Source organism: Frieseomelitta varia, unplaced genomic scaffold (assembly GCF_011392965.1).
Source record: "Frieseomelitta varia isolate USP_RPSP 00005682 unplaced genomic scaffold, Fvar_1.2 scaffold_268, whole genome shotgun sequence".
Lineage (NCBI taxonomy): Eukaryota > Metazoa > Arthropoda > Insecta > Hymenoptera > Apidae > Frieseomelitta > Frieseomelitta varia.
The window spans coordinates 55,639-66,550 of NW_025109999.1; positions in this window are offsets into that span (position 1 = coordinate 55,639).

Genomic DNA, 10,912 nt, shown 5'->3' on the forward strand with positions numbered 1-10,912 from the left:
ATTGACACTGTCAACTATCAAAATGGTCAAAATTCATAATTTTAGACAGATGTAGGACAATGTACTTTTTAAAGATTTAAACGATTCGTAAAAAAGTGTTACAAAGTGCCCTGCGTATTATAAATTTCTTCCATTTGTCTTCTTCTTCTTCTTTTTTTTCACTTTAACGCCTCTGATGGAAATTTTGCGCATTCAATCGTCGATAGTTTCAGTGTCAATAAAGTTTCTCTCAAGTCGGAAGCAACGTGTTTGAAATAATTCGAACGACGTTCTCTAACAGATTGTGTTACAAGGTCCATTCGAACCTGTCAAATTCCCCCCCCCCCCCTTCCCCCTGTTGGAGTGGCTCTCTTTAATTAATATGCACGCCTACGCGGGAAATTCATCTGTTACAGCGTATGTTACCCAAACGATCGTTCATCTCGTTGCATTTGTTCGACGTTCGAATAATTCAAAGATGTCTCCTATTCTCTAATTTCAGTGACGACACTTAACCTGACGACTGAATGGCAAGTATATCGAAGAAATGGCAATTTTTTGTAAATTTTTTCCAATTACAATTTGTCACTCGAATGAAATTTTTTCGTGAAAAGTGAAACGCATTTGTAAATTTTAGATATTTTGAGAGTAGTTCTTCCTACGTTATTTGTAAATATTTTCTAATATTGCTACTAATATTAACTATCTATTAATATTATCAATGTTATATATTATAATATTGTCAATATTAATATTATAATTAATTATATTGCAACTAATATTAATTATCAAGTCAAACAATAATATTATCAATATTATATATTATAATATTGTTAATATTAATATTATAATATTATCAATAATATTATAATTAATTATAATGCAACTAATATTATAATTATCAAGACAAACTAATATTAACAATATTATATATTATATATAACATATAATATTATCAATATTATATACTATAATATTGTCAATATTATATACTATAATATTGTCAATATTAATATTATAATACTATAACATTATCAATAATATTATAATTAATTATATTACAACTAATATTAATTATCAAGTCAAACAATAATATTATCAATATTATATATTATATATTATAATTGTCAATATTAATATTATAATATTATAATATTATCAATAATATTATAATTAATTATATTGCAACTAATATTAATCGTCAAGTCAAACAATATAAAATTATTGATTTTTCAACAACAAAAACTAGCGTTATTTCCTTATAATTTAACTCAACTTTACAATCAGCAGCTGCACATTCTCTCGTTATACTTACTATCACGGTGTCGTTTAATTCCTCGGAGCACAAGTTGCACGTAAGGGGGTGGGAGTGGGTGAGATAAGACGGGGGTGCACAGGACGAAATCGAACGGCGAAGTCGTTCGAAATCCAACGGCGAAGCCCGCCGCGTTGGCTCGTAAATATTTACAACGTGCCTGATCACATTTGCATGTCAAACTCGCCGGGATTTCTAAACGGGGACATCACAATCGAAACCGCCCATTTCGTTCAGCCGTATACTCGATCGTCGCCGCCCGAAACGATATTGAATGTTTAGGTTTCTAAGAGGAGATATTTGCTTTTTCCAACCGATCTAACCGCCTGTGCAAAACCGGACGTTTCTTCTTCTTTTTTTCTTTTTTTTTTTCCCCCCTTTTTCCCTCTGCAGACCCTCTCCGATCGAGAAAAATTGCACCCCGCTGCGACGAACATTTCTGTTTCACCCGCGGATTTTCAGTGTTATTCATCACGTTCATTCCGGCGGATAAATTTTATAATATACGCGGATACCTATGAAAATATTGTTTTTCGCATTGACGGTCGTGTCGCCTCGAATATTTTTCGTCGTCGAGTTGCTTCGCGCGAGTTTCCACGCCAGTTTGGCGAAAAAATCCCCCGCTCACGGAGTTTCTTCTTCGGTTTAATTACTTTCGTTAACTGTAATTCGAGAACTGTTCGAGGAACAGTTTTTCGATTTGTTCCTGTTTCTTTTTTTTTTCTAAAGTCTCGTCAGTCGCGACGTTTCGTTCCTCAGGTTAGTTTACTTCAACATCGAATTGTTTGTTACTCGTTGAAAAGAAAGTTTCGTTCATCTTTCTTTTTTTTTTTTTTTTTTTTTTTTTTTTGGTTTCAACATTTTAATAGATAAAAAAGTACACAAGCTAGTAATATAGCTCGTTGATAAAACAGATCTCGTCTATGTGGAAAATATTAAAAAAACGGGAAGAAAGGAAATGAATTCGGCGTGAAACCCTGCGCGCCGTGAAAGAAAAATTCCGTGTCGTAAATTCCGCCGTTACCGATAATCGTTCGACCAGTTCCGCACACCGCGGAGCAATCAAATTAAATTTTATTAAAGCAATTTCACATTTTCAATCAATTATGACATCCTCATTAGCGGATACGGCAGACCACGGTGGAAATGCATAACCCTTTTTTAATGAAATGCCATTGATGGTGACTGGCTGTCGGACATTACGAGATAGCACTAAATATAAAACGAAACGATTACGTATGCGTATAGAGCGCGAAATGGATTCATAGATAATGAGGTAGGTACACGGTCGCTTCGTTCGAACATCAATGCCTCCTTCCATTGTTAGAAACGGCTGAATTCCATTTGTATGGCCTAGGCCAGCGTTGGATTACTTAATGAAAACGCATCACTGTCGTGTCACGCGATCCCAGTAAAGAGCCATTATCCATTATCGAAACGGGGCGTAATTTGCGTCGCGACTTGTTGGTATCCAACAGTTAATAATCGTAACAACGGGATTACAGTTGAAGAATTGTCAACTTATCGGGGAATAGGATAATTATCGACATGTAAGTATAACGACATTTTACGTATACGTTACATTCTGAAGTTAGAAGTGCATACCTATTTTGTGTATTTCGAACCCGAGATACAAATGGAACGAAGTTTAATAGTACATGGAATCAAATTTGCATCAAATTTTTAAGTGAATCTGTTCCTTTTTTTTTTTTTTTTGCAAAAACAAAAGTTTGCCTGGGAGACGATTTATTTTCTATTTAAAAATTTAAAAGAAACTTGGAACGCTATGTCACAGCGTGGGAAAATATACAAAATATTAAATTCACGTCACGATTGCTTCGTGGATATTTATGCAAGTTAATTAATTTTCGTGACTTGAAGAAATGTCACTTAAAGAGTAGAACTTTGGAAATACTTTTCCACTTTCTTCCCCGTTGTTATGTCTCTCACGTAATTAATCATCATCAAAATGTCACAATTATATATGTGTTTATAATATATATTTATATTATTCTAATATAATATATTTATACTTATATTGTAATATATATTAGTATAATATAATATATTTATATTTATATTGTAATATATATTAATATAATATAATATATTTATATTTATATTGTAATACATATTAGTATAATATAATATATTTATACTTGTATTGTAATACATATTATTATAATATAATATATTTATATTTATATTGTAATACATAGTATTATAATATAATATATTTATACTTGTATTGTAATACACATCATCATAATATAATATATTTATATTTATATTATAACACATATTATTATAATATAATATATTTATATTTATATTATAACACATGTTATTATAATATAATATATTTATATTTATATTGTAATACACATTATTGTAATATATTTATATTTATATTGTAATACATATTATTATAGTATAATATATTTATATTTATATTACATATTATTATATTATAATATATTTATACTACATATTATTATATTATATTATATTTATGTTACATATTATTATAATATAATATATTTATACTTATATGTATAATATGTATAATACTATACTATGCATAATACTATATTTAGGTTTCATCTCTTATCGCTAGTCTCCCTAAATAAACGTAAAATAATCGCTCCAAAGTGAAAAAAATCGTCTTCGAAAGCCCCCCACATCAAAAAATACTCACATCCCTCTTTGCTAATTCAAACGTACGATACGTCCTCCCGAATTGTTACATCGTGCACGTAGCGAAAGTGTGTCTCTGAATGTTTCAAAAACCTTCTTGATGGATAAATAAATATAACGGGTAAAAATGGCCATGGTCTCTCCATCGAGCTCGGCAGCGAAACGCAGCGACTCGCTCGTCCAGGCTCCGTTTAGAAATCACTGCGAGATACCGCATGCAAATGCGATCGGCTACACTTGGTGCGTAAATATTTACGAGCTCGGAATGAGGGTGGTTGCAGTAAGAGGGCTAAAATCGGGGGAGAGCGGGGAGAAAGAGAGAAATGGACGAGGGCATGTATTATTCAACGAACAATCTTCGAAAGAGCACTTATCAACGGGCGATATTTAAGAGTGAGAATAACTCGCCCTTATGCGAGTGCATACGCGTATGTATATACGTATGCATATAGAGAAAGAAATAGAGTGAACAGGGGGGGTAGACGTTCAAAACGAATTGAAACTTTATGGGGGCTTGCGGAGTGGACACGTATATTTATTGTTCGCGATGCTTTATTTATTACCTTATCGCGTGTGCACTCGCCCCCTTTACACTCGCGAGCGCTGCTGGGAAATCGATTCCGCACACTTACCTGAAACAGAAAGACAAGTGGCGCGGTTAGTCTAATGGAATGTTTAAAACTACACTTGACAGAAAAATACGTATTGATAAATTCATAAATTTACTCTAATTGATAATAATAATCCTGAAATACACTTCACGTGCTATAAATATATCTAATGGAATATTAAACGACACTACTAATGGAATATTAAATTACACTTGACAGAAAAATACCTGAATTTATAAATTTACTCTAATTGATAATAATAATCCTGAAATACACTTCACGTGCTATAAATATATCTAATGAAATATTAAACGACACTACTAATGGAATATTAAATTACACTTGACAGAAAAATACCTAAATTTATAAATTTACTCTAATTGATAATAATAATCCTGAAATACACTTCACGTGCTATAAATATATCTAATGGAATAATAAACGACACTACTAATGGAATATTAAATTACACTTGACAGAAAAATACCTGAATTTATAAATTTATTCTAATTGATAATAATAATCCTGAAATACACTTCACGTGCTATAAATATATCTAATGGAATATTAAACGACACTACTAATGGAATATTAAATTACACTTGACAGAAAAATACCTGAATTTATAAATTTACTCTAATTGATAATAATAATCCTGAAATACACTTCACGTGCTATAAATATATCTAATGGAATATTAAACGACACTACTAATGGAATATTAAATTACACTTGACAGAAAAATACCTNNNTTTATAAATTTACTCTAATTGATAATAATAATCCTGAAATACACTTCACGTGCTATAAATATATCTAATGGAATATTAAACTATACTTGACAGAAAAATACCTGAATTTATAAATTTACACTAATTGATAATAATAATCCTGAAATACACCTTCACGTGCTCTAAATATTAAAAATATAAAAAATAATCACAATCTGTATTTATACATAGCTGTAAATAAAATAAAAGTTATATGTAAAGATTCCATCACGATTGAAAATCTTAAATGATACGATCTTTTTACAAATATAATTGTAACAATGATAAAAAGGGATAAAAATAATGATAATAATTTATTTATTTTTGCGCAACGAATTAATTTTATTCTTGCTGAACGCAGTTTTACGGTTTTTGAACTTTTCACGATGAAAATCATTAATTTGCCGAATAGGATATTTCTTCATTTATTCGAAATTATTTACTGTTGATTGATATTGAATTTAATTAAAATAATTTCAGAATGTTCTGTGGAATGCGCGTACAATTCGTTCTAAAAAAAAGTTCCCGCGAATATATTACATATATTATTATATATATAATATATATTCGAACACTTTCGCGAGCCAGCGAGTATATGCGATTAATACGCTCATGAATACAAAGTTACGGAATTTCCTGTTAATTTCCGGGCAATCCACTATTTAAGTATTTACCATTCCATCTGAACGCGATTTCGAAAAGTAAAGATGTAATATGCATGTAGCAATACTAACGAATTTATCTCGAAAGTGTAAACTAAAAAACTTATTTTACAAAGCTATGATAAACTATAGTAAATTATTTAAAAAAAATATATATAATCAAAGAAACTGTATTTAAAAAAAAACTACATTAGTTGAAATTATTAAGTAACCTATAATAAATTATTATTTTATAAAACATACAAAGTGTAAACTATAAAAAAATTTATAAACTTCACTTATCGACAGACAATCTTTGAGAAACGTCAAAATTACTCGAAAGCGGCATCGAGCCGATGATTCATCATCTAAACAATCACCCCAGCCAGATATTTTGCTTGAGAGCTGGCAAGCAACTAGCTCAGACAGATTCGAATATGATATGCAGGGACGTTGAAAAGATGGTGAAAAGAGCGCGATACTGAAAGAGGTTGGCGATTACCGTGGGCGGCTAAGGGAAGAGCGCATAGCGAAGCCAAAAGACGACGGAGAGGAAGATGAAGGAGGGTTGATGCGTCTGTGACGGGCTTTGCCACCTCTTTAGTGCATAAGAGACGCATGAATCGTGCGTCGATTCGCCGAGTAGTGCTCGCAACAAACCCGCTGTGCCAGCCAGCCAGCCTTCGCTTTGCTTTTCATCGCGGAGCGCAGAGCGTTCTGCGTGACCTTTCAAGGCCTATCCTCCGCTATCGTCGCTGCGTGGAAATGAAAGAGTACCCGCGTTTTTCACTCACCGCACAGGGCGGGAAACGTAATCGCCCCCGGGAGGAAGGGAGAATGTGCAAACCGTGTGTTTCTCAACGTCGACGATATCAAAGACGCCGGGCAACGTTAATTGCTGGCTGCACGGGTCACCGACGGATCATCCTCATCGTTGACACGAACTGATTGCAACCTGCAGAAACATCCGACCATTTTTTTCTCTGTTTCTCTTTTTATGGTAGCGGGAAGTTTTCTTCTTCCTCAGAGAAGAAGGAACTGGCGGTTCGGCGTGTCGAAGAAGATTTTCCCGACACTGCAAATCGTAAATCGGTAAGAACCGCGGAGATGCTTCGGAGAGGACATTGAAGCAGAGATCTTGATGAACGCTGTAGATGTCGATCTGGTGTCGCGTGATTTTTTTCACGTTGGTAGCAGTGCACCGTCACGTGATCCTTCGTCAGTAGATGAAACCAAGAAGTGTTTCTTTTATCATGGTAAAATATTTAAAATTATATACATTTGTTAATGAAATATTAATAAAATATATAATAATTTAAAGTATATTATTATATATTGTTAAATACTGTAAAATATGTTATTGTATATAGTTGTTGATAAAATATTAATAAAATATATAATAATTTAAAGTATATTATCATATATTGTTAAATATTGTAAAATATATTATTGTATATAGTTGTTGATAAAATATTAATAAAATATATAATAATTTAAAGTATATTATCATACATTAAATATATTATTATATATAGTTGTTAATAAAATATTAATAAAATATATAATTTAAAGTATATTATTATACATTGTTAAATATTGTAAAATATATTATTATATATATAGTTGTTAATAAAATATTAATAAAATATATAATAATTTAAAGTATATTATTATATATTGTTAAATATTGTAAAATATATTATTATATATGGTTGTTGATAAAATATTAATAAAATATATAATACTTTAAAATATATTACTATATATTGTTAAATATTGTAAAATATATTATTATATATAGTTGTTAATAAAATATTAATAAAATAAATAATAATTTAAAATATATTATTATATATAGTTGATAATAGAATATTAATAAAATATATAATAATTTAAAGTATATTATTATATATTGTTAAATATTGTAAAATATATTATTATATATAGTTGTTAATAAAATATTAATAAAATAATTAAAAATATATTATTATATATTGTTAAATATTGTAAAATATATTGTTATATAGTTGTGAATAAAATATTAATAAAATATATAACAATTTAAAATATATTGTTACATATTTAAAATGTTAAAATAATTACATTTTCATTATGGCAAAGGTCATTTCCTAAATTCTTAATTTATTAAACTGAGAATTATGATAATTTCGCCTACTGTGTGCATTCTGGGTATTTTAGTAATTCAAAGTTCGGTGATTCCAACCTTTTCACTTTAATCACACGTGTAACGGAATTCGAATAAAAAATAAAATTGCAAATAACACACTTCGTTATATGTTTCAATTGTACATGGTGGTAACTATACAACAATTACAAAGTATCGAGTGAAATAAGCGTACGTTGTAAATAATTGGTACGTTGAAACGCGCAGGACCTTAAGTCACTTTGGAATTCAAGCAGATCGGCCCGCGTTTTGAAAGTTGGCAACAGCGGACTTCCGCGATAACACATTCGCAGAATTCCGAATGCATGGCTCGCGTGTAATACGATTTGCGAAAAGACGTACCGTGAACTTAGATAAATTCGCGACAAATGCATGCAAACGTTTGAATACCAAACCTAACCCGAACCACTGTTCGATCGTGCGTTCAACAGAGATGAATATGTTTCTACACGCGTGTAATACTCTCCATCTCTCGGTGGCACGTTTCCAAAAATAAAATTTTACCATCCTCCTCCTCGGATGACATCATACGACAGAATAAATTAAACGACGAAATGATTATTATTTTGTAAATTCGCAATTTCCCAACTCGTCGCTTTAACAAAGCTCTCGTTCAACAACGCTTCCGTCCACAAAATCTCTTTACAATTTCAAAAATTTATTTCAAAGGCAAATGAAGAGATAGATAAGTGAAAATTATTACAGAATGAGACGTGTGCATTTAAGTTTCTTCCACCTTATTTAATACACCTCTATATGGACACCATTAGTTGCACGAAGCACATCAAGACGGTACTCAATTTCTTGCCATGTTCGCTGTAGCATACTCTCATGAATGGTGGGCAATGGCATCAGTTATCCTCTGCTTCAGATCAGCATATATTGAATAAGGTGAAGGAAACTGAAATATATACGTCTCATTTTGTAATAATTTCCATTTATCTGTCGTTTCATTTGCTTTTGTGATAAATTGTTGAAATTGCAACGAGACTTTACGGACACCACTGTGGAGCAGTGACTTTGGAAATTGTGAATTTACGAAGTATCGATCGGTTTGTTGTTTTCTAAAAATAAGAAACAACGTCGGCCATTGCCATTGCTGGACGTTGAAACTTAAACGACAAAAGCGCGGGTTCTTTATTGGAAAAGCCGTATCACCCTCATGCCGGTGAACTGCGTTAACGCCGATAACTGTACACTGCAACGTACGCGGATAAAGTAGGCTTACGCGCGCCCGCATGTATGACCCGCTTTCCCAGCAAACAGTTCATGACCGGCCCGAAGAAGAAACTACGTATTTGCATGCGAAACACTTGCCGCGAGGAAATAGTAGCAATCGTACGATATACGACTGCGGTACGTATTTTCGAATTTATGCAAATTTTTTTGTTAGGAAATCGTGGCGAAATTTCGATAATGATTGTTCGAGTCTTGAAGAATTTCAACGCCTTCTTGAACCGAGGATAATACCGTCCGTTTGAAGATTTAGGATTACCTTTCCTGCAATACTTTGATGTCATCTTTCATCGAGTTCGTGATATTGAAACGAATATGTATAAATTAATAAAACAAACTCGTGTTGATTAGTTAACGATTTATTAAAAAATACTAAAAAAAAAAAAAGAAAAAGAAAAAGAAAGAAACAGAGAGTGATTTTGACAAGTAAAATGTCACAGATTGTACCTGCAAATCCACCTCGAGCCTTTCAAAATATCCGAAGAAGAAGAAAAGAAATGTCTCCTCGCTGATACGAGAAAAGAACACGATCGAGCTGTTTGTCTATTTGTTTGCGCTAGTACTTTTTAGGCATTACGCTATTTTACAAAAATTTCACGAATATTCGAGGCTGGTTGAAGAGCTCTTGGCGAATGCAGCCAACGTTATTTTCATTTATTCAATGGACTGCACCTTTTTCCATGACGTCAAATTCTCCTTCTCTCTCTCTTTCTCTCTTTCTATATATATATATATCTTTCTCCTTTCCTCTGCGCGTTCTAATTTAATTCGTAGAAATGGCCACCGAGATCTCGAGTGTTTTTCAAGGGTTCGTGCAGGCAAACGTGACTGAGGCATCTTCACGTGCATTCAACGTCAATAATATTTCATCTGGATTCGCGAGTTCACCGTTGGAAACGCTTCAGCACGTTGAGAACGCATCGATTAACACACGAGCCACCGTAAGCCCGGCTTCTTGCGACTAGAATCGCTTTTGACCTCCGGTATCCCTTTGCAAACCCTTTCCCTGCTCTATGACGCGAATAAATATACCAGGATTCGCAGGCACGCGCAGGCAAACCGGAGGATTAAGCTTCGTGCAATGTACAAACACGCGCGCGCGTGTATAATTTCATTTTAATCGCGTAAAGTCTCTGTTTTGCATGGGGTTTCTTGTACGGGGTACTTTGGAACGAGCGCAGGAAAATTCGACGAGATCTTTCGCAGAGCGGTGAAACAAGGGAAAAGCGACACGATGAGAGGAGAGTGTGCAATCAGTGCTTTCCAAGTCGTGGTGCAACTAGCCAGGAGCTGATTCTACGTGAAAAAGTAAGCAAGAGGGAGAAGGGACAAGTCTTTTTGATTCGAAGCTTCGTTCGAAAATTGACAACTTGAATTCTAGACGCGACAGAAGAGAGCAATTGATGGGAGATTATTTTAGAATATCTTAGAATCGGTCCAATTTTGTCTAAAAAAATTATTAACATTCTACGTGAAAA